The sequence below is a fragment of the Crocodylus siamensis genome, chromosome 11 (genome assembly GCF_052110815.1).
Source record: "Crocodylus siamensis isolate JL-2025a chromosome 11, ASM5211081v1, whole genome shotgun sequence".
In the NCBI taxonomy this organism is placed as follows: Eukaryota; Metazoa; Chordata; order Crocodylia; family Crocodylidae; genus Crocodylus; species Crocodylus siamensis.
In genome coordinates this window covers 19,554,560-19,576,525 of record NC_143405.1, presented here as the reverse complement: position 1 = coordinate 19,576,525, position 21,966 = coordinate 19,554,560, and positions in this window count along the sequence as shown.

The window sequence follows — 21,966 nt, the reverse complement described above, 5'->3', positions numbered from 1 at the left end:
GCCTTTCTGTTTTGATGGACTGGAATGGAACAACTATTTCAAATCAAAATTAAATTTGAAACAGAATGCTGTTCAGTCAAACCGGTGAAACTCAAGGCGAAATGGAATGGTGCCATTTTGCACAGTCCTAATAGCCAAATGCAAAGTCGTTTCTAGGAACAATGAATGCAGGTTACAGAATAGGCAACTGTTGTCTGGCAAGCAGCAACTCTGAAAAGGACTTAATAGTGGCCATAATGGACGAACAACTCAACAGCTTTTACTGTAGCAGAAAGTGTAAATTCTTTCTGCCACAGATGTTTAAGCAGTGAATAGGGAGGAAAATTTACCTATACAGACAGCTTTGTTGAGATTGACACTGGAATAGCATTCAGTTCTGCTGTCCAAAATTTAAAACAGAAAAATTGGAGGGCATCATGAGGCACCAAAATGATTCAAAGGCAGGAAAAACTATCTTACAGCAGGATATTTATGGAGCTCCATGTTTGGTTCGTCCAGCAGAAGGGTGATTAAATTATACTTTTATCATTTCCTTACAGGGAGAAAATAATTTGGTACTGAAGGCGTGTCAATCAAGTGAGGAATATGAGAAAAAGAACCAGGGGCTGGAAGTTCAAGTCAAACACATTCAAGTCAAACAAATGAAGAAATGAAACACAGTTTTTTCCCCAGCAAGTTTGATTAACCACTGGGACCAACTGCTAAGGGATCAGGTGAACTCTCCATCCCTTTAAATGCTTCAAATCCAGACTGACTATATTTCTGGAACATATACGTTAGCCAAACACAAGATATTGAGCTTAATTCAGGGGTATCTGGATGAAGTTGCTTGGCCTATGATATAGGGGAGATCAAAGTTGATGATGTGCTGGTTACTTCTGGCTTTAAACTCTATGACTGCATCCAGGCAAACGAGCACATGCTTGTTGTGGCATCTCAAAGCAATTTGAGATGCTGCAAGAGGCACACTAAGAACGTAAAAGTATTCCCTACACTGTATATTTGCAGCATGGACTCTAAATATGATACTAGGGAATCTTGGTATAAAAAAACCCACTGGAACAAAGCAGTGCAAGGCAACTGGGGGCTGGGTCCTCCAAGGAGACACTCTGGCAGCCAGCCAGAGCATATTTATGGTTACACTCAGCCTCAGAACACTGGAACAAATAGGAGCAGGGCAAGACTGGAGTGGTGGCTTGGACCCAGGCTCTGTCTCAGGTAAGTAGGGCCATGGGGGTGGGTGGATTGTGGGGGGGGGGGGACTGCTCAGCAGGAATGGGCCCCTACCTGCCCACCCCCCACATGGCACACAGCTCCCCCCCAGCAACAGCAGCAGCCCTCAGAGAGCTCGCAGCCCACTGTTGGTAGAGCCCCCGGTGGCACAGCACCACCTGAGACCCAGCAACTGTATATGGTGCTGGCCCAGCCGCTGGCACACACCCTTGAACAGAACCAGGCCATTCTTGCTGTCACCTGGGCTCCTGGCACCGCACACAGGGGCTGAACACCATCAGGCCAGGCCAGCTCCTTTATCTGTGGGGCCAACCCAGCCCAACGGTGCTTGGGACACATGGAAGCAGGGCTCAGCCCAGCCCAAGGATGTGCGGCTTCTGCCTGCAATGCGGGAGCCCAGGTGACAGCAACAGCAGCCTGGTCCTGGCTGAGGGTACATGCCAGTGGCCAGGCCAGTGCCATGTGCAGCCGCTAGGTCTGAGGTAGTGCAGTGCACTGCCAGGGGGCTGTGCCTGCAGCAGGCCATGAGTGCCCTGATGGCCACTGCTGGCTGCTGTGGCGGGGCTGTGCACCATGTGAACGGGGAGCCCACCCTTCCCAATCAGTCCCCCCCGACCCCACATAGTTCCCCACACCCACAACCCTACTTACCAGGGGCAGAGCCTGGGTCCGATCCAGTGCTGCAGCCCTGCTCTGCTCTTATTTCCTCCAGCATGCTGAGGCAGCTTGTGGGGCAGCAGGGGCATGAGGCAACCATAGAGGACCCAGCCTCCAGTTGCCTGCACCGCTTTTTTCCAGTGGGTTTATTTCATACTGGGATTTCCCAGTATCGAATTTAGAGTCTGTGCTGCAAATATGCGGGGCAGAGAACACTTTTTCATTTTTAGTGTGCCTCTTGTGGTGTCTCAAACTGCTTTGAAGCACTGCAACAGGTATGTGCTGGCTTGTCTGGACATAGTGTATGGTACATCCAGATAAGCGTGGACATGTGGTATGCGGCACTGAAGACAAGCAGTTTGCAGTGCTGCAGACTGTCTTAAAAAAGTGGGGCAGCACGTGTGGCGGCAGAGTGTGCTGCTGGAAACTGGAGCCTGGCCGGCTGGAACCACACGCCAGCTACTGTCCAGCTACTGTCAATGCTGCTGAATTGACATGGCTGTAGCCAGGGGTGACGGGTGCCTCCTGAGCAGTGCCAAGTTGGGGGCCAATCCCGGCGGGGCGGGGCACGTGCCCTCCCGTACCACCCCTACCAGTTGCCTGTGGCTGCAGCCCCTGGAGGCCCTCAGAACCCCAGGAAAGCTGCTGGGACCAGCCCAGGTGCTGGCCTAGCCTTTCCTACCCCACTTGGGACAAAGTGCCATTTGCCAAAGTGCATATGCATGGGCATTTCCCAGGGACAAGCAGCAGCATGCTGCTATTTGTCCCCCAGGAAACGCAAGTGGGATACACCCTATGGGCATGTCCCTCCATTCAGAGGTGTACATTTGCTGTGGCACAAATTTCTGCTGCTTCTTTTTGATGCTGTGTACCCACCTGCATGTGGGGTTTGCTGCACTTTCCCCAGTCCTCTCAGCTCCTGTCATGCTGGAGGAGCTGGGGGGACACATAAAGCAGCAGACACGCTCTGGCTGGCAGCCAGAGCATCTCCTTAGAGCAGCAGTTCTCAACCTTTTTTGTGCCGGGACCATTTCTAAACATCAGTGGCCAGTCCCAACCCAGTGCCCCATAATCCTGGCCTTCTGCCCCGCACCCCCAGGCCCCAGCCTCCTCATGTGTGGGACATGGGGAGACAATGTATGAGGCATGGTGGGGCCCCAAGCAGCCCCTCGCAGACTAGAACTCTGCCAGCCTGCAAGGGAAAAGCCATGGTTTCCTGCATTTTTCTCCTTTAAAGGAAAATCCATTTTTAAAGTTTGTTCACAACCCTTTTGATATATTATTGTGACCCACTTTTGAGTCGTGACCCATGGGTTGAGAAATGCTGCCCTAGAGGACCCAGCCTCCAGTTGCTCTGATGTATGCTTCTGGAGCATGTGCTGTTTTTTGTGTCAATTTTTTTTTATACCAGGAGTTCCTGGTATCAAATTTGCAGTGTAGCAAATGGTTGCATATGCTCCACGTGTGGTTTGCAGCATCTCAAACAGTTCTGAGGTGCCACAAACTGCATGTGCGCATTTGTCTGGACATGCTATATGAACCTATGTGCATCAAACTTTTAGAACTTTTTCTCATAAACTAAAACACTAGAAAATATTGAAAAATTTGCTTATCTAAATATCAAATAATATGTATACCAAGGAAACATGTTTTTTAAGCAAGTAAGTAGGCATGCAAAATCTGCGGCACCTGTTCACAAAATACAGCTACACTGCATAGCTGTTTTCTGGAAAGTTTTAGATGAAATAGTCTGAGCCCTGAAACTACTAGAAGATGAGGCAGTGAGTTAGATTACATCAGGGTTGCTAAACAAGTGTACAGATGGAAGAATGAGCAGATAAGGAACTTCCCCCACAGTACATTTCAGCGACAGGTTTCAACAAAAATATTTCTTTCCATAGAAAAATGCCCATCTTTCAAAATCAATATATATTTAAAAATCTTTTGACTTTTAGAAATTCTCAGCTTATATTTTTTTTAATATTTTCATATTTTATAGTTATTTTTATGAAAATGTTTAAAAAGAAAATTAATCACACTTTTGATTAAAGATTGTGCAAAAATGTTGAGATTCTGTAAGTTATTGGAATGTCCTACAAATAAGAGGCATCTGTATAAGGAAGTGGTTAATAGCTAGGTTGCTTGCTGTTGGGTCTTAGGATTATATAGGTGAGGGCCTGTCTTCTTAGGGATGATCAAATGTGTATTTGTGTATTACATATGGCTTCTTTGATGCTGTCCTTTCCATGGAGCTCTTAGGAGAAACGACTCAGAAATTCTGCAATGATTCATTTTATTTGTCTAGTATTTGACCAGCTCTCCACCCTCCAGCATTGTCTTGTTTTCCCCAAAAGCAGCATGGAAAATGTACAGTCATGGCCCCACTAGAACTGACGTGGAAAGGATCACACTATACCATCCTAAAGGGCAATGAAGAAGGCGTGCTTCCCTGCATCTGACCATGCTCCAAAAGACACTGTCTCTCTCAGGCTCAACATACATTGAAGTCCCCCCCACCCCTTGCAGCAATGTGAGGTTCTGCCTCCAGCACAAGGAACTCTGGCCCTGTATTTGTAGTTCATTGTCTCCATTTTCATATGCAGAGTTGTTCAAGAAAACACTTGCATAAAAAACCCAACATGTCATCACCATCAAGCATTTCAAGCCCAACTGCACTCTCAAAGCAGGGAGACTTGCAAACATCTAATACAAGTAGGAAAGATGAATAATATATGAAAGAAAAAGCAAAAACCAGGAAACAGTCAGAAGTCTGAGCAGCTAATTGCTGTACACTCCAGATTACAAAACTGACAGACAAGGAGACATCTGTGAGCCATGTAGCATGGATGAATCACAGCAACAGAGGCAGCACATTGGAACAACATATGAAACACTTCACCTCCTTGCCCTCCTCTAAGCATGTATACTTTCATTACACATTGCCCAGATTCACAATCTTGCAGTGATACCCAGAGTGTTGCTATTATAATAGGAGAATGCTTCATGTTTTATAAACAGATGAATAGACCTGCTACATCTGTGACCACTGCCCACAAAAATCTGTTATCTTCCATGGTTATTCTCAAGAAACAGTTTGAAAAATAGTATGAAACCACACAACTGGAAGATACCACCAGCTCTGTCTTTGAAAAACTGGACTTTTCTTGGTCTCCACACCTTCCCATGCCTTGCTTATTTCCTGCCCCTTTCTTTCTGCTTTCATACTTTCTTGTTCTTTAGCTTATTCTACTTCAGTGTAGGCAAAAGTGGCATACAAAGTCATCTTTTTCACCTTATAGAGTCAGAAGGGACCTCAAAGGCCACCTAGACCAGCCTAGTTCCAAGCCTGCCTTTAGAGGGCACATTTAAAATGTTATTCTGAGTCCATCTACATGAGCTATTAATGCACAGCAATATTAATGCACAGCAATACATTCCAGCTCAACATGCTGTGGAGGGCCTAGCTGGGGCATGAGGATGCTCCAGTGTGGGGCTAATCAGCAGGCAGCCCCTGCACTGAAGCATCCTCGTGCCCCAGCCAGCTTCATGAGCATCTACATGTGCAGTACTGTGAAGTAAAAAACTTGACAACAGGGTACTGTCAAGGAGTACCCTGCTGTGGAGTTTATTAGTTTACTCCAGCCTAATGGCTTTGAACACGCAGGCACTGAGACATTTACTGATGAACTAATTTTCCGCACTAAACTTCTCATGTAGACATGCCCTCTGACTTCACTTCTACTCCTAATGATAATCCCTCGGCATAAACTGGGGCACACAGCTAGGAGTAGTGGTATCTCTGGGACAGAAATAAATTATTAAAGTGCACCTACGATACATTTCTGTCCTGGCTTTCTTTTGTCAAATCTCCTCTCATGTTACTTGTTCACTCAGTGGTACCTAAGATTGGCGCTCATCTTAGTCACATGTAATACAGCTAATAAAATTAATCAGCCTTTTTTACATCTCGACAGTACACAACTTCCTGTTAGGTAGAGTCAGCTGGTTCCAGCTGGTTCCAGTTCATCCCTGGGGAGCTGCCATGACTTATATACCTTTATATGAGAGATGAGCTAGGTCCTTTTACTACATGTTGAATGCCTAGTTTGATTTACAACAGTTGCCTTTAATTACATTATTTGAACAGAAGCTTTCAGAATCAAAACGTTCCTGTAGTTCCTGGATGATTTACAGACATCTGAATTATATACCTTTTAAGAAGTCTTCTACTGTGGCAGGGAAGAAAAGTGAGACACTCAAAAACCAAACCAAGCTAGCAAAGAAGAATCTACCTACTTCTCTAGTATTGTTAATATGGACTAGATCTTCTGCGTAGGTCTCCCTTATCCCACAGGCGGATCAGACACTTCTCTCCCTACTTCTGCCTTTGACTTCATAAGGGATAATTTCCCATGAAATGCTACCTGAGATTACCTTCCAGCTGTCCGGGATGAAGTAAAAATCTAGCTGTTAAAATGGAGCTGTAGGAATTGCAGGGCCCCAGAATTGCTGTGGTAGGAACTGCTGTGGTCCCGGGGCTATGTTCAAATGCAGCACCTCGGCATCAGGCCATTGTCCTGCCTTCAATGGCTCTGCTCACATGCACACAGGATGCCTTTGGTTTGCGAAGAACCACAGATCATACTGCATGGCACAAACTTCATCTCTCATGAATCAATCTGGAGAGAATGCTATATGTAACACCATCCCTCTGATTAGGTTGTGGGCAGCACAGATTGTATGTGGCATCTCTGAGCCTTAAGGTGAGGGTTTCTGCTAAGTTAAAAAGTCCAGCTCTCAACCATGTCTGCAGCAGGTTCGTCAACCTCAGGACGCAGATTGCCCAACACTGAAGAGGGACAAAGCTCTGCATATATCCAGAGGCCCTCCCCTGCGTCCCTCTGTCCCCGTGCCATCACTTGCAGGATGTTACCCAGAGGTGAAGGAGTGACAGCTTTAGTTCAAAATACTTTCATAACCCTTTTTCATTCTAGTTCTTTCTGTTCAGATACCTCAGTAACCACAGCCGTCTCTGCAGGGCTAGATCAGACAAAAGTCTCAGACAGATTTCTTTGGGGTCTGGTCACCTTTGTAGCTTTATATGTGGATCCGTCCCTTCTTTATTTCATAGGCTTCTATTCCTTGGCTTTGGGCTAGCTTCCTGTTCGTTGCAGTTGCAGAGTAGCATGCTAGAAAATAGGTGCTGTTCCTAGCAGCCTTTCCCTTTGATTCGATTAATTCCATAGCATTCTATACCTTCAGCAGCACATTTGTTATTTGACAGTTTTTACTTTATATTTCATTTGCCATTTGTCAGCCCTGTAGCATACATTCAAATTCCTTTTTGATGTTTTCATGTTATCTACAAACACTTTAAAGTCATAGTATTCAGTCTGTTCCCTGGTTCTCATGAAGCTCACTTTAATAATGGTAACTCCCTCTAGTGGCTGAAAGAGAATTGTGTTGTTAAAATCTTGAAACCGTTTCAGGCTCCTGTAAAAATAGCACACGTACATATAAAAAGACACTCAGAGGGCTAGGACTCTCTGGGTATACCTGTGATGTAATCTAGTACAAAATGCATTAATGGACAAAGGATGTAATCCTTCCACCTTATAGCTGCCAAGTCCTTTGCAATGAGAAGCAAGGGCTCTTTTGTGATATCTTTTCTCTCTCCCAGCTATGCAGTTGGTATCATAAAAAATATCACAGACGAACCCTTACCTCTCATATTTTCCCTGACCACCATACATACAACACTCCAAATGAACTACAAGCCATTTGCATTCATCAGCCTCAAATACTAACACTAATATGCTGGAAAATACAGAAATATACAAATACAAAATGTAATTTTTTCCTGGTACCATGGCTTGAAACGTCGGAAGCTTCAATCGACATTAATATAATGCCCTAGTTTCAAGACTTGTGCTAATTTTTAAAATATAAGACAAAACAAACAAGCCAGAGGAGTGCCATCAATGCTGTCAAGATAGCAAGGCTGACAGGAGCTCAAGCAGATCTGGCCTTCAGATATGCCCACTTCTATTCTTTAAAATTCTCATGGATCCAATTTACCTGTCCATCTAGTTCACTTCCCGGGGATTTATATGGTTCTCACTGCTGTCATTTCTGGCTCAGGGGCTGAGAGACTTTCAGTGAAGGACCCTGCTGTGGATTCTTCATAAATGTAGATCAAGATGTGGCCAAGTATTTTCACCCTCAGTTCGTAGTGTGATATGCATGGTTTTCTAGGATTTCCCTCAGTAATAGTGTGATTCACGAAGATAAACCAGGGCCCTAATCGAGAAGGTAGCAAGACAGGAAAATGTCCAGTGCTATTCAGTTATCTGGACTCCTCCTAGCTATAGCATTGCAAGAAATCTGGTCACGAGAATTGCCTATCTAGCTAGGATTAGCTTCACAGATATATTTTTCTACAAATGACCTATTTTGCATGAAGAGCCCAGGAGACAACCATGGTCCAGGAGCCCAGGGAGGATAATGAAACCATGGAGTGGCCAAACAGAACTGTGAAGAAAATAAGGGCTTTTTCACTTCATAATGTATAAAAGGAAATTACATCAAGTCTAGTGAAGCTGGATGCGGTTTAAGTGATGTCTGCTATGTTGATGATGTCTGCTGGGGAGTACAGGGACAGGGAGGTTATGAGCCTTGAATAAAGAGCGAATTATGGGAGCTTTTACTGAGATCTAGCAGGGATCAGAAAACGAAGCAAACTGCCAATCACACTAGTTTTTTTGTCTACCTTAGTAGTCTGTATATGATGACATTTTGGTTCCCTGAATGCCTGCGTAGAACATAGGCACTATGCAAAGCCTTTACTGCCAAGGATATGGAAGGGGAAGGCTGCTGGGAGTCAGGATGTTAAAGCTGCAGCCTCTCCAGCACACTTTGCCCAGAAAATGATATTCTGCAGTATACATTTTTCCTATCAGCATGAACTGGTCCCTGGGAATGGGCTCATTATATCATATGCATAGTCTTGTATGCCTGGACAAATAATAGTTTTGTATAGGCATAGAAATAGTGGCCTCTACCTCTGCATGGACAGATGGACATCTGTCCTGTGACATTCCACCACCTCCTTTTTGAGCATTTGCCTTCCAAGGAGCAAGGTCTGTCATTTGTTTGTTCTCCATAACTCAGAGTATAGGACAATTATTAGAAGGGAGTGGCATTGAAATTACGCTGCAAGACACAGATGACAATAAGGAGAGAGTCATAAGGCAGGACTAGCTCCGGTACTGAAGGCAATGTACAAATGGTGCTTTGAAAGAATGGAGCTAAACTGTACAGTCCATTCTTCACTGATTCACAGCAGGTAAAGACAAAGCTTCATTCCAAAATGCTGGATAAGCCCTGAGGATCAACCCCAAAGCCCATGGTTTTACATGAGAAGGAAAAGGTTGGAGGTTGTTTCTCTCCTGATCTGCATCAAAAGGTCCATACCTGGCTTCCTTTTCCTCTGGGTTGGGAAGGGCAGGCTTAGCCTCTTTACAAGAAGATTGGTTTCTGCTTTGGGGAGTGACCATCTTGGGCTGTTTCTACATCCCCAGATCTACAAGTAGGATCATATTAGCCATGGACTGACCTAGTACTTCATAAAAGGGGGTGCAAACTGTGGCATATCATCACATATAAGATCACATTTTTTTTCCAGTCAAAGAGAAGCTAGAAGCTTTACTAATATGGTAGGGGGATAGCACTACATTATTCAGTTTAATATCAAAGCAAAATATATATAAGTATTGAAATGCACAATAATTTGGTAGAGGGGTATAGGTTGTAGGGTACAGGGGTGTAGGTTGTAGGGCTCTGCAAGGCTTTGGACAGAGCTTTGGATCCGGAGAAGCTTCGGACGCTTTGGGGTCTGAAACAGCACGTCCGGGCTGAAGGGCTGGCCCCACGAGGAGAGCTTTGGAGAAGAGCTTCGGAGCTACCTTGGAGCCGCCTCAGAGACCTGGCCATAGGGTATAATGGGGAAACAATAAAATATCTATAACTTTGTTGTTTTTTGTCTGATCTGGGTGAAATTTTTAGGGGTGGTAGAATCTGCAGAGAGCATGAAGCCTGCCAGGTTTCAAGAGATTGGTGCAGGGGTTTTGGGAGGGGTTGCGCTCTATGTTAAGGAGCAATATACATCAACCCTCATCAAGACAGAATCAAAGGATGAGGAAGTAGAAGGACTGTGGGTTAGGCGACATGGGGGGCAAGGAGAAAAGGATTTGGTGGTAGGGGTCTGCTACAGACCCCCACATCAAGGGGAAGAAATAGATTTGGGGCTCCTGAGGCAACTCTCAGAGACCATAAAAGCTAAAGAGGCGGTGGTCATGGGGGACCTAAACTACCCGGACATCTGCTGGGAGACACAGACAGCAAAGTCCCACCGCTCACGCAGGTTTCTAACCTGTGTACAGGACCTCCACCTGACGCAGGAGGTACATGGTCCCACTAGGGGGAATGCCTTACTGGATCTGGTATTGGCAACGGGGGATGACATAGTAGGGGACCTACAGATCGGTAGCCATCTGGGGGACAGTGATCACCTAAAAGTACAATTCAACATAAGGCGTCGAGTGGGTAAGGTAACCAGTAGGGTGAACGTGCTGGACTTTAGGAAAGCTGATTTCAGCGAACTCAGGCGATTAGTGAAGGATGCACTGCAGAGTAGTAGTTCTGAAATGATGGGAGCCCAAGAAGGGTGGCTGTGCCTTAAGGAAGCTATCCTTCGAGCACAAAGCGAGACGATCCCCGTGCGAGGTAAAAGAGGGAAAGGGGCCAGGAGGCTTCCCTGGCTGACCAGAGAAATCCAGGGCAGACTAAGGGCCAAAAGGGGAGCACATAAAAAGTGGAAACAGGGAGAGATCACCAAAGAGGAATATACCTCTTCTGCTCGTGCTTGTAGGGAGGCAGTTAGACAGGCCAAAGCTACCATGGAGCTGAGGATGGCAACCCAAGTAAAAGACAATAAGAAATTGTTTTTTAGATATATAGGGAGTAAAAGGAAGGCCCAGGGAGGAATAGGACCCCTGCTAAATGGGCAGAAACAATTGGTGACGGACAGAGGGGACAAGGCTGAACTCCTCAACGAGTTCTTCGCCTCAGTGTTCCTAAGTGAGAGGCATGACAAGTCTCTCACTGGGAGTGTAGGGAGGCAGCAGCAAGGCACCAGACTTCCATGCGTGGACCCTGAGGTGGTGCAGGGTCACTTGGAGGAACTGGATGCCTTTAAGTCGGCAGGCCTGGATGAGCTCCATCCGAGGGTACTGAAGGCACTGGCCGACATCATTGCAGAGCCACTGGCGGGAATATTTGAATGCTCGTGGCGCACGGGTCAAGTCCCGGAGGACTGGAAAAGGGCCAATGTGGTTCCCATTTTCAAGAAGGGGAGGAAGGAGGACCCGGGTAACTATAGGCCAGTCAGTCTCACCTCCATCCTTGGCAAAATCTTTGAGAAAATCATCAAGGCTCACATTTGTGAGAGCCCGGCAGGACAAATTATGCTGAGGGGAAACCAGCACGGGTTCGTGGCAGGTAGATCGTGCCTGACCAATCTAGTCTCTTTTTATGACCAGGTCACAAAACGCCTCGATGCAGGAGGAGGGGTGGATGTCGTATACTTGGACTTCAGGAAGGCCTTTGATACGGTATCCCACCCCATACTGGTGAACAAGTTAAGGGGCTGTGACTTGGATTACTGCACAGTCCGGTGGGTGGAGAATTGGCTGGAGGGTCACACCCAGAGAGTCGTGGTGGATGGGTCGGTTTCGACCTGGAAGAGTGTGGGCAGTGGGGTCCCGCAGGGCTCGGTGCTTGGACCGATACTCTTTAATGTCTTCATCAGCGACTTGGACGAGGGGGTGAAATGTACTCTGTCCAAGTTTGCAGATGACACTAAGCTATGGGGCGAAGTGGACACGCCGGAGGGCAGGGAACAGCTGCAAGCAGACCTGGACAGGTTAGACAAGTGGGCAGAAAACAACAGAATGCAGTTCAACAAGGAGAAATGCAAAGTGCTGCATCTAGGGAGGAAAAATGTCCAGCACACCTACAGCCTAGGAAATGACCTGCTGGGTGGCACGGAAGTGGAAAGCGATCTTGGAGTCCTAGTGGACTCCAAGATGAACATGAGTCGGCAGTGTGACGAACCCATCAGAAAAGCCAATGGCACTTTATCGTGCATCAGCAGATGCATGACAAATAGGTCCAAGGAGGTGATACTTCCCCTCTATCGGGCGCTGGTCAGACCGCAGCTGGAGTACTGCGTGCAATTCTGGGCGCCGCACTTCAAGAAGGATGCGGATAACCTGGAGAGGGTCCAGAGAAGGGCCACTCGTATGGTTAAGGGCCTGCAGGCCAAGCCCTACGAGGAGAGATTAGAGAAACTGGACCTTTTCAGCCTCCGCAAGAGAAGGTTGAGAGGCGACCTGGTGGCTGCCTATAAGTTCGTCAGGGGGGCACAGAAGGGAATTGGTGAGTATTTATTCACCAAGGCGCCCCCGGGGGTTACAAGAAATAATGGCCACAAGCTAGAGGAGAGCAGATTTAGATTGGATATTAGGAGGAACTTCTTCACAGTTCGAGTGGCCAAGGTCTGGAACGGGCTCCCAAGGGAGGTGGTGCTCTCCCCTACCCTGGGGGTATTCAAGAGAAGGTTGGATGTGTATCTAGCTGGGGTAATGTAGGCCCAGCACTCTTTCCTGCTTATGCAGGGGGTCGGACTCGATGATCTATTGAGGTCCCTTCCGACCCTAGCATCTATGAATCTATGAATCTATGAAAGCCAAACTTATGTCACATCTAGGCGTTACAACATAAGCGGGTGAAAATTGCAGGGGTGGTAGCCTTGCTGAGCCCACAAAGTCTGCCACATTTCAAGAAGATTGGTGCAGGGGTTTGGGGGGAACTGCACCCCAAATTCCTGAAAGCCAAACTCCTGCCACGTCTATGTGCTACAACACAGAGGGGTGCAGTTTCCCCAAAACCCCTGCACTGATCTTCTTGAAACTTGACAGGCTTTGTGGCCTAGTAACAGCTACCAGCCCTGCAGTTTTGACCCCCCCTGTGGTGTAACACACAGCCGTGACAGGAGTTTGGCTTTCTAGAATTTGGGGTACAGTTCCCCCCCAAGTCCCTGCACCGATCTTCTTGAAACTTAGCAGGTCTCATGCTCTCAGCAGAGGCTATCATTTCTGCATGTTGCATTCAAATGAAGCAAAAAACAACAAAGTTATAGATATTGATTCCCCCATTATACCCTATGGCCAGATCTCTGCGGCGGCTCCGAAGCTTCTGCGCCGCTTTGGCTGAATCAAGGCAGAAACCCGGTCCTGAGCTCTGGATTGGTCACTGCCTTCTGAAGCAGCCTGATCTGAAGCTGAATTGGGTAGCTGCCAACTCGCACAGGCCTAGTAGGTTGTATCTGTGTTGGTTTAAGGAGACAGGCAGACAAGGTTCTTTTGGTAAATCTGATATCCTTTATTAGATCAACTCAGATAATTGGGAAAATTCTTCTTTGCAAGCTTTTGGGTACAAATACCCATCATCAGGCTGAGGAAGCTTCTGCAGTTGGTCTGTGCTCTTCCTGGATGGAATGACTAATAAAGAAGCTGGGGGGTGGGGTGGGGTGGGGGATGAATGTAGCTGGTAAATAATGGAAAGGTACCTGGGGATTCAGATTTTAAGCCAGCTACATTCAATACCCACCCCCCAGTCTCTCACCCACTGACTTCTCAATTTACACCTTCACTGACCGCCTTTCTTGCGTGCATACCGGCCCAGCCTCTGGCTTCTTTACTATTCCTTCCACCCAGGAAGAGCACAGACCATCTGCAGATGCTTCCTCAGCCTGACAAAGGGTATTTGTACCTGAAAGTTTGCAAAGAATAATTTTTTCAACTATCTGAGTTGGTCAATAAAAATATCAGATTTACCCAAAGAACCTTGGCTGCCTAGAGTATATATACAATTTCAAAAAACATATTAGGCAAAAAATAGTTAAAGGTTACTGTATCATTAGTTCTGCACTCATAGTTAAATATACATCTCTTATTCAGATTCATAAAACAACATCTAGCCTTCTTGCGTGTCTTGACAGTGTCTTCAGTATTTGACTGTCAGTTTAACTCACACCCTCAAGTTAATATTACCACATCTGAGTTAAGGTTTTTAGTTAGAGCTAAAAGCACTCTGCAGGGCTGTGAAATAGAAGGGAGACAAAGACATTACCAGGAATGGCTAGTAAACAGCAACATTGCAGAAAAAAGGATAGTTTGAATAGTGAAACATCAAGACCATTAAAAATGGATAGAGGGTTGTCAACACCTGTGGAGTGGAAAGAGATTAACAGGAATCAGAGAAGATAATGGCCCATGGAGTCAATTGACTCTCTCAGTGCTGCCTAAATAGAAATGTCATTGCCCCTCCTAGGTAGTTGCTTTTAAAGTTTGGGTGGAGCAGAAATCAAAGGGAAGAGGGTGTAGCTGCACCACTTCACCTCCCCCAACTCCAGATTCCCCCCTGATACTAGTCTAAGGAAGCCTTCATTCTCTTCCTCTCTCTGGCCTCCTGACTTCTCTTAGTCCCAAGTGGGACTGAGGCTAGCTAAAGAGGCTTTCTTTCCTCCATTCTTGCTCATAATACCTATGTTAAAAAGGACCGACTTGGCAGGTCAGAAAACTGCTGCAGCTCTCTCTACCACCCCGGTCTTCTTAGAGGTGACTTTTTCAGTAATAAGCCCTTCAAGGAAAACTGGATTCTTCTGAGAATTGGAAGATTACTGCCTGGAATAACATTGTAGACTTAGTGTGCAAGGGTCCACATTTTGAGCCCAGCCCCAAGCCAATATCCTGTGCTGGGTGATTTGGTAATACAAGGTGTGTCTACATGTGCGCTTTAATGTGCATTAACTTATTTTAATGAGCAATTAAAGCATCACAAAAACCTGTGCTCCTTAACTAATACGCATTAAAATAGGCAAATGCACCTTCTTCTAGTACCTCACAAAGGAGGTACTAGACTTAATGCACATTTCCTAATGCGCATTAATGAACGCATATTAATGAATGTTTAGATGTGCCCACTGTGGGGGGAGGAGAGACAGTCCCCAGCTCCATGTACCTGCACATCCATGACCTCTGGGAATGTTGCAGAGAGGCTTACTGTGCCAGTTAAAGAAGGGCTGAATCTGCTCACACAGACATAAATAAATAGAATGAAACTGAGGAAAGGATGAACAGTTTTCATGTGCAAAGGGTCAGTGTGAAGCTTTCACTGGAATACAGATGAAAGATTCATTATGGTCTGCTCCTGCTCTTACACTGATTTGATACCATAGTACTCTCTGCAGTGGCAAAGTTGACAGTAGAATCATGCCTCATGTTGAATCACTAAGTATTCGAATTTGTGGGATATTTTCCAAAATCCACAAATATTATGAATTAGGATTTGTTGGAATAGAAAAGGTGAAAAATTATTAAAGGATCAGTTCTTTTGTTCTCTCTCATGCATAATGACTTGTCCTCAAGCTGCTACTGCCAGTGCTGAGACAATGTCCAATTAAATAAATGGTGCAGAAGAAGGCTCGACAAAGGACAACGAACAGAAAGTTTTGTGAAGAACGTTCAGTTTTTCCTTCTGTTTCCAAGCCAATTTCTGCATCTATTGTGCATTTGTCACTTTGGCTAAAATGTTCTATTTTCCCTTATATGACTTAAGAATCAAGTCTCACTTATAGAACAGATCTGAGCTCCTAAGAGACAGATTTAAAGGGTCTGGGCAATTTCATTAGAAAACAGAGACTGTTTTACTGCCTAGTGGAGTTGGATGCAAAGAACTGTACTACTAGAACAGTGAAATAGCACCTCAACAGACCAGAGAACCTATCTGTTTTAGTAGGAGGCAAAAATTCACAGCAAATTGATTATGTTTAAACACAATAAAACTGGTTGGCTTGTTTATCAGTGGCAACTCACATAACTAGCTGTAAAGTAGAAAAAGTCTCCTTGTCTCTTAATGGAGCCTATGAGACTCTTTTCCAATGGAGAAAGTTAGTAGGGTGAGATGGCAGCATGTTTATGAACTTGGCCACTTAATTTCTTCCTGTTGTATTGGCAGGCAAAACATGTTGAATGGTTATACCACTGCAGCCACAATCCTTCTGACTGTCAGATATTAGAACCATGAATAACGTGATGTGTTTATAGCCGAAACCAAGGTATCCTTATGTTTTGTAACAGTACATCAGGGGAAATAAGTCCCACTTTCATTTTTTAATTGTGTTTCTTCTAGCAGTTGAACTATATTTGCAGAAAATAATTAAACATATTCAAGAAGAGGGATGCCACACATACAGTTGATTTCCACACTTGTAAGCTGTTGTAGTCTTATCACCATTATTATCATCATAAAGCACAGTAGAAAGGTCTGTCTATCTCTTTCTGAAGATCCAATCACTGCAGTAGCAATGGGCATGTCTGCAGTATGCTGGCAGTGAGCTCCAGGTGGCTATTCCCGAGTAGGCCTGTGCAAAACAGCTAGTATTCGCTTCCGATTCAGACAATTTGGGGGACTGTGATTAGATTTGGTGATCCAAATCACTGTCTCGATTCGATTCGGCTGAATCTGAATCACACATTCAGCAGCAGCCGAATCTCCAAATCAGCCAGGCCAGGCCCAGGCCCATCCCCCCCTCTCCTAGCCCAGCAATGGCTGTCCCAGCTTCTGGCACTTGTTAAAAAAAAAAAAAAAGGCCTGGTTCACCAGGTGCTGCCAGGCAGGAGGCGATCCCTGCTGCCCCCCACTGCCCCATGCCGCATGAGCCCCCCAACTCCCCCTTGCTCCCCCAGTCCCCCCACGAGTGCCTTGCATGGGCCAGCTCTGGCACTTTAAGAAAAAAAACACCCCCCCAAAAACCCCTGGGACTCACTGCTCCTGCTGGTGGGGGTGATCCCCACTGTACCCCATTGCCATGTGGGGGACTCTGCATGAGCCCCTAAAGCCCAGAGGCCCCTGCAGGAATGATGAATCCCGGGGCTTTTCTTTTTTTTGTTTTTTCTTAAAGGGCCGGAGCTGGCCCAGGCAGGGCACCCATGGGGGAGCTGGAGGAGCGATGGTGGGGTCAGGGGGCTCACGGCAAAGCCCCCCATGCAGCATGGGGCAGTGGGGGCAGCATGGATCACACCCCCCCACCCAGCATCACCTGGCGAGCACCAGGGCTTTCCTTTAAAGTACCTAGTGGGGGGGGGGGGGCGGGAGAGGTCGGGGGGACTGGCAGTGGTCCCCCCATGGTCCCCTCCCCCAGGCCTCCCCCGCCCCTAGTACTTACCAGCTTGGATTCGGCTTTATCTCCCTGCTGCAGCCACTGGGGACTGCCAAATCAACAAAGCTCTCTGAATCTTTCCCCAAGATTCAGAGAGCTTTGAGTCCTTTTGGACCTTTAAATTGGTCCCCTGATTTAATTCATATTCTGAGATTTGGCCACTGAATTGAGCTGAATCTCCTCTAAATCGAAACACCACCAGAAGCTTTGCACAGGTCTATTCCTAAGTACACCCCACCCATCTCTTCTGGCTGACATATCCCAGACCTGGAAATAGCCTGGTGAGGCTACTCCAGGGTTGTCCCCAGCAGCTACATTCAAGCACACTTAAAGTAGAAGTCTCAAAAGAAATCACATATAGCCACCTGGGAGCATCTTCACTGGCATATTTTCAGGTTCGGAGAGTGCAAGCAGGAGTGTGTGGACAGGCAGTGCTGAGGACAGCTGGCCAGGGCTCACTGCTGCTGCGTTGTAAACATGCCTTAAGCAAAAGGGCTGCCAAAGTGACAATATGATGAATACTGCATTCCCTTTTTCTTTTACTTCACCCTATTTTTCTGCCGATGCACAGGACAGGATTTGGTCTTTTCATAACCTTTCAAAAAGGGAATATGCAGAGTTAATTGCAAAAAGGGACTATACAGAGTTAATTTCAAAATGGGAAAATGCAGAGTTAAACCTCTCAGTAATGGAAAAAACAGCCTAAATGTAGTTGCTAATAGCAGATCCTATACATCCTAAAAAAGTCGTAGTTAACAGTACAAATACAACACACCCACACACAATGCAATTAGTATCTGGAATCCTTAAACACAAGCTATTAGGCAGTAAACCAATTGATGTTCTTTATATGGATTTCCCCATTTTGCTTCTGTCACTATCTCAGGGCAAGGTTTGACAGATACATACACACACACTTTAGTGTACACAGACAGCCCCTTGTGGCCAGTACAGGCATAGCAGCTTTGTCATCACCCCGAACTTTTCTTTCAGTTTAGCTTAGGGCTTCATACCTAGCAGAGGTAACAAAAAACATGACCACAGTCCAGAGGGCTGTATGCCCAGTCTCAGGCCTTTTACTAGCCTGGGAATCACTAGCCCCGTGCCTTCAGCTTCCAAGACCATCACTTCCCTTCCTGCAACGGAGGTAAGATTGGGGAACCAAGCCCACCGTCTCCTCTGAGTTGCATCCCAATACCCTTGATCGGTTATCCAGGACCGTTCCTTCCCCTATCTTATCATTTTTCTGGGATGCTTCTTATCCTCCGTGTTTGTCTGTCTCTACACCCCCTCCCAAAAACAAACCAACCCCCCACACAAAAACAAAACTTATTCCACAGCTTCCCTCCACCTGTAGCTCTCAAGCTCCGTCAGGGTAACCTCCAGTTTCTCTGCCTGCTGCCGCCATTCTGCCCGGGCTATTACTAATCAGCTCTGCGATCACAGCTGGGGAGGCAGGTAACACACTTCTACAATTTTGGGCTGCTGTCATCTGGGATCTACATATCGCATCACAAGCAAGTTTGAGGATGTTCAGGAACTGGGTAGCATTCTAGGAAAAAGGACTCTTTTTGATGGATGGAGTCCATCTGAGTACCTGGGATCAAGGCAACTGATAAAAAGAACTGTACATTAAAAAAACAGGTGAGCAGATTGAAAGAGCTGTGTAAAACAGCTAAGACTATATTAACAGCTAAAGGAATGCCAGAAGAAAGGAAGTAGTAATACTGATGGGAGCGATCATGAGATCAGTGAAAGGAGTGTTCCACATCCAACTAAAAAACTGGGTAAAGTCAGAGGGTGTGCTGCTTAGATACTTATGCCTCTCCATAGGTCCATTTTCTAACCCTAAACTGATGACAATAAATCCCCCCCCTTACTTTTTTCCAAGTGGCTGGCCAGCCACACCTAGAAAGTCTTCCCAGCATCAGTTCCTGAGACCAAGCTTTCCTCTTCAGTGTATTCAGAATTCACCCAGGTATAACACTGGCGGTCCACTAATAGCCCATCTGTGCCCCCTTTCTGTTCTCTAGTGCTTCTAATAAAGCCAAAACAGAGGGAGAGAAATGTCATGGGCATGAGTCCTCAAAGGACTCAACTTGAGTTTCCTGTTCCTTGCCAGCAAAGCCATTCTAGGAATCAGTCTGCCCACTGCTGGCCTCTCCTTCTGTGCTTTGTATGAACAGCAGCAGCAAGATCATAGGGAGAAGTGGACTGTGTGGCTCAAGGTAGCTGAGGACAATGCTTAGAGTTACTCCAGAATACATGTATAGACATATTCTGAGATGCCTGTATACAAATAAAAGGATCCTGAGCAGCAACATGGAAGAACTAGAAATACCAATATAGGACATGAAGCTGGATAGTATGAAGACAACACAGATATGGTAGAATAACAGCCATTGCTGGGAAATACCTAGCAAGTAGTTAAAGGGTTTGTACTGCTCAGAAAACAGACTAGTCACAACAGAAGTGGTGGGGTAGCATAGGACACTCTTTATGTGACATGCTTTTAAAGAAATATGAAATGAAAGCGAGGCTAAGAATCAGTTTTCATTTTATTCCTTTCTTAGAAGGCTACTAAAAGGATTATACTGAGGTATTATATGAAGCCTGGTGTAGAACTACAGCTTCAGATTTGCATATGGATAGAGAGTGCTGTATTATTTTTAGAGAGCTAAGTACTACTAAGAATTGTCTTATTATAACAGATTTTAACTGCCTAGATATATTGATTGGGGAAACAAATTATACTAATAATAGGGGGCTCCAGATATTCCTGGATGTGGTGGCTGATAGATTTCTTTACAAGGTGGAGCAGCTGTTGGAGGACAGGCTCCTGACCCTTGAGGAGAAGCAACTGGAGGACCAGGAGCAGCAGGCTGCTATGGTGGGCAGGGCAGTGGAGGCCACAGAGGAGGACTGCTGAGTGCTGGACACTGTCCTGGCCCTGGTGGGTGCCTTTAAACCACCTGCTGCCCAGTCCCCAGCTGCAACCCGACCTGTCCCCTGGCAGCTGCCTGCTACCCAGAAGCAAGCCCCACAATGGACTTAGGCTGAGGTGCAGCGGTGCCTCCACCAGCCAGGTGCCCTTGCCCCAGCACCCGCCCTAAGTCCCCTGCCAGCTAACCCCCTTGCCTGAGCCCTGCCCCATCACTTGCCTTCAGTCCATGAGACTCCTGAGCAGGAGCTGCCTGCAGCGGGGCCAGTACTATGTGCAGGCCCTGTTGGCCCAACCCAGGGGCTGCAGGAGGGAGAGCTGGCTGTGCTAGCAGAGCATTGGCTGCTTCCACCCCCAGGCAAGCCCCTCACCTGCTAGCCTTGCTGTGGCATGCACACCTGTGGTGGGGGGTGGAAGGGGTGGCAAGAGGCTAGGGTGCTGGACATGGGTCCCTGGGCTCCACCCCCTATGTGCTCCCACCTCACTGCTGCTTACCCCAGGAGGGCCCACACAGCACACCCTGTACATAGTGTGCATAGGGAAGAGGGTGCTTTATTAGTGGTGAATGGCTGGGTACTGGAGGGGCTCTGTGGGTCGGGGGGAAGGGGGAGAGGCTCTATGGTTTGGAAGGGAGGGGGGATGGGGTCTGTTGTGAGGGAGGGGGGAGGGGCTCTGTTATGGGGGACGGGTTCTTGTTGGGGAGGGAGAGGGGACAGGGGTCTCTGTGGAGGGAAATATAGTACTTTTCTGAGAACTGTTCACAATGAGCATGGTGCTTAGGATGCGCGGTGGGGCTTGGGTCTGTGGGTGGCTATCCAGGTGGCCTACAGCAGAGAGTTCAGAAGCAGGTGGTTGGCCAGTGCCTCTCGCACCTACTACCCAGGCCCTCACTGCTGTGTGTGCAGCTTGCCCGGGGCCTTGGCTGGGGGGTGCATCACTGTCACTGCCACCACAACTGGCACTCCCAGTGCCAGGCATCCTCTGCCAGCTACACCTCCTCTGCCCAGGCCTTGCAGAAGAGCTCCTTATAGGCCTCACAGATGTTATGCAGCATGCAGGCTGCCATGATGACCTGTGGGATGTTGTCCTTGGTAAAATTGAGGAGGGCAATGGGGGTGCACCAGCGTTCCTTCAGGTGGCCAAAGGTGTACTCCACCAGCACACAGATCCAGCTCAGGCACCTGTTGAAGTGTGCCTGGTGGGGGTCCAGCTGGCCAGTGTAGGGCCATGTAAGCCAGGGCAGAAGCGAGTAGGCCAAGTCCTCGATGAGGCTGGGTGGGACCACCACTATGCCCAACTGGAGATCCAGCAGCCCTGGCATGAAGTACCTGCTTTCTCCCAGGGCTGGCAGGGCAGAACTGTGGAAGATGTGGGCATCGTGTGCACTGCCTGCCCAGCCAGAATTCACATTGCTGAAGGCACCATGGTAGTTGATGATGGCCTGTAGCACAATGGAGTGAAAGCCTCACTGGCTGTAGTAGGGGCAGTTGCTGTGGGCGGGCAGGTGACAGGGATGTGGGTCCCATCCAGAGCCCCAATGCACTGGGGGAAACCCAGGGCATGGAACCATGCCACTCCCTCCAGAGGGTTGTGTACCCAGAGCACGGTGTACCTCAGCATGTCCTGGAGGGCACCACAGGTCTCTAGGACAGCTTCCCTGGCAGTTGCCTTGCCCAAGCTGAGGAGGTGGCCAATGTAGAGTAGGCTGGTTGGTATGGCCAGCTTGAACAGGGTAATGGCCAGTCAGGTGTCCATGGGAGGGGCTACTGCATGGTGGTCACCTGGGTCATCT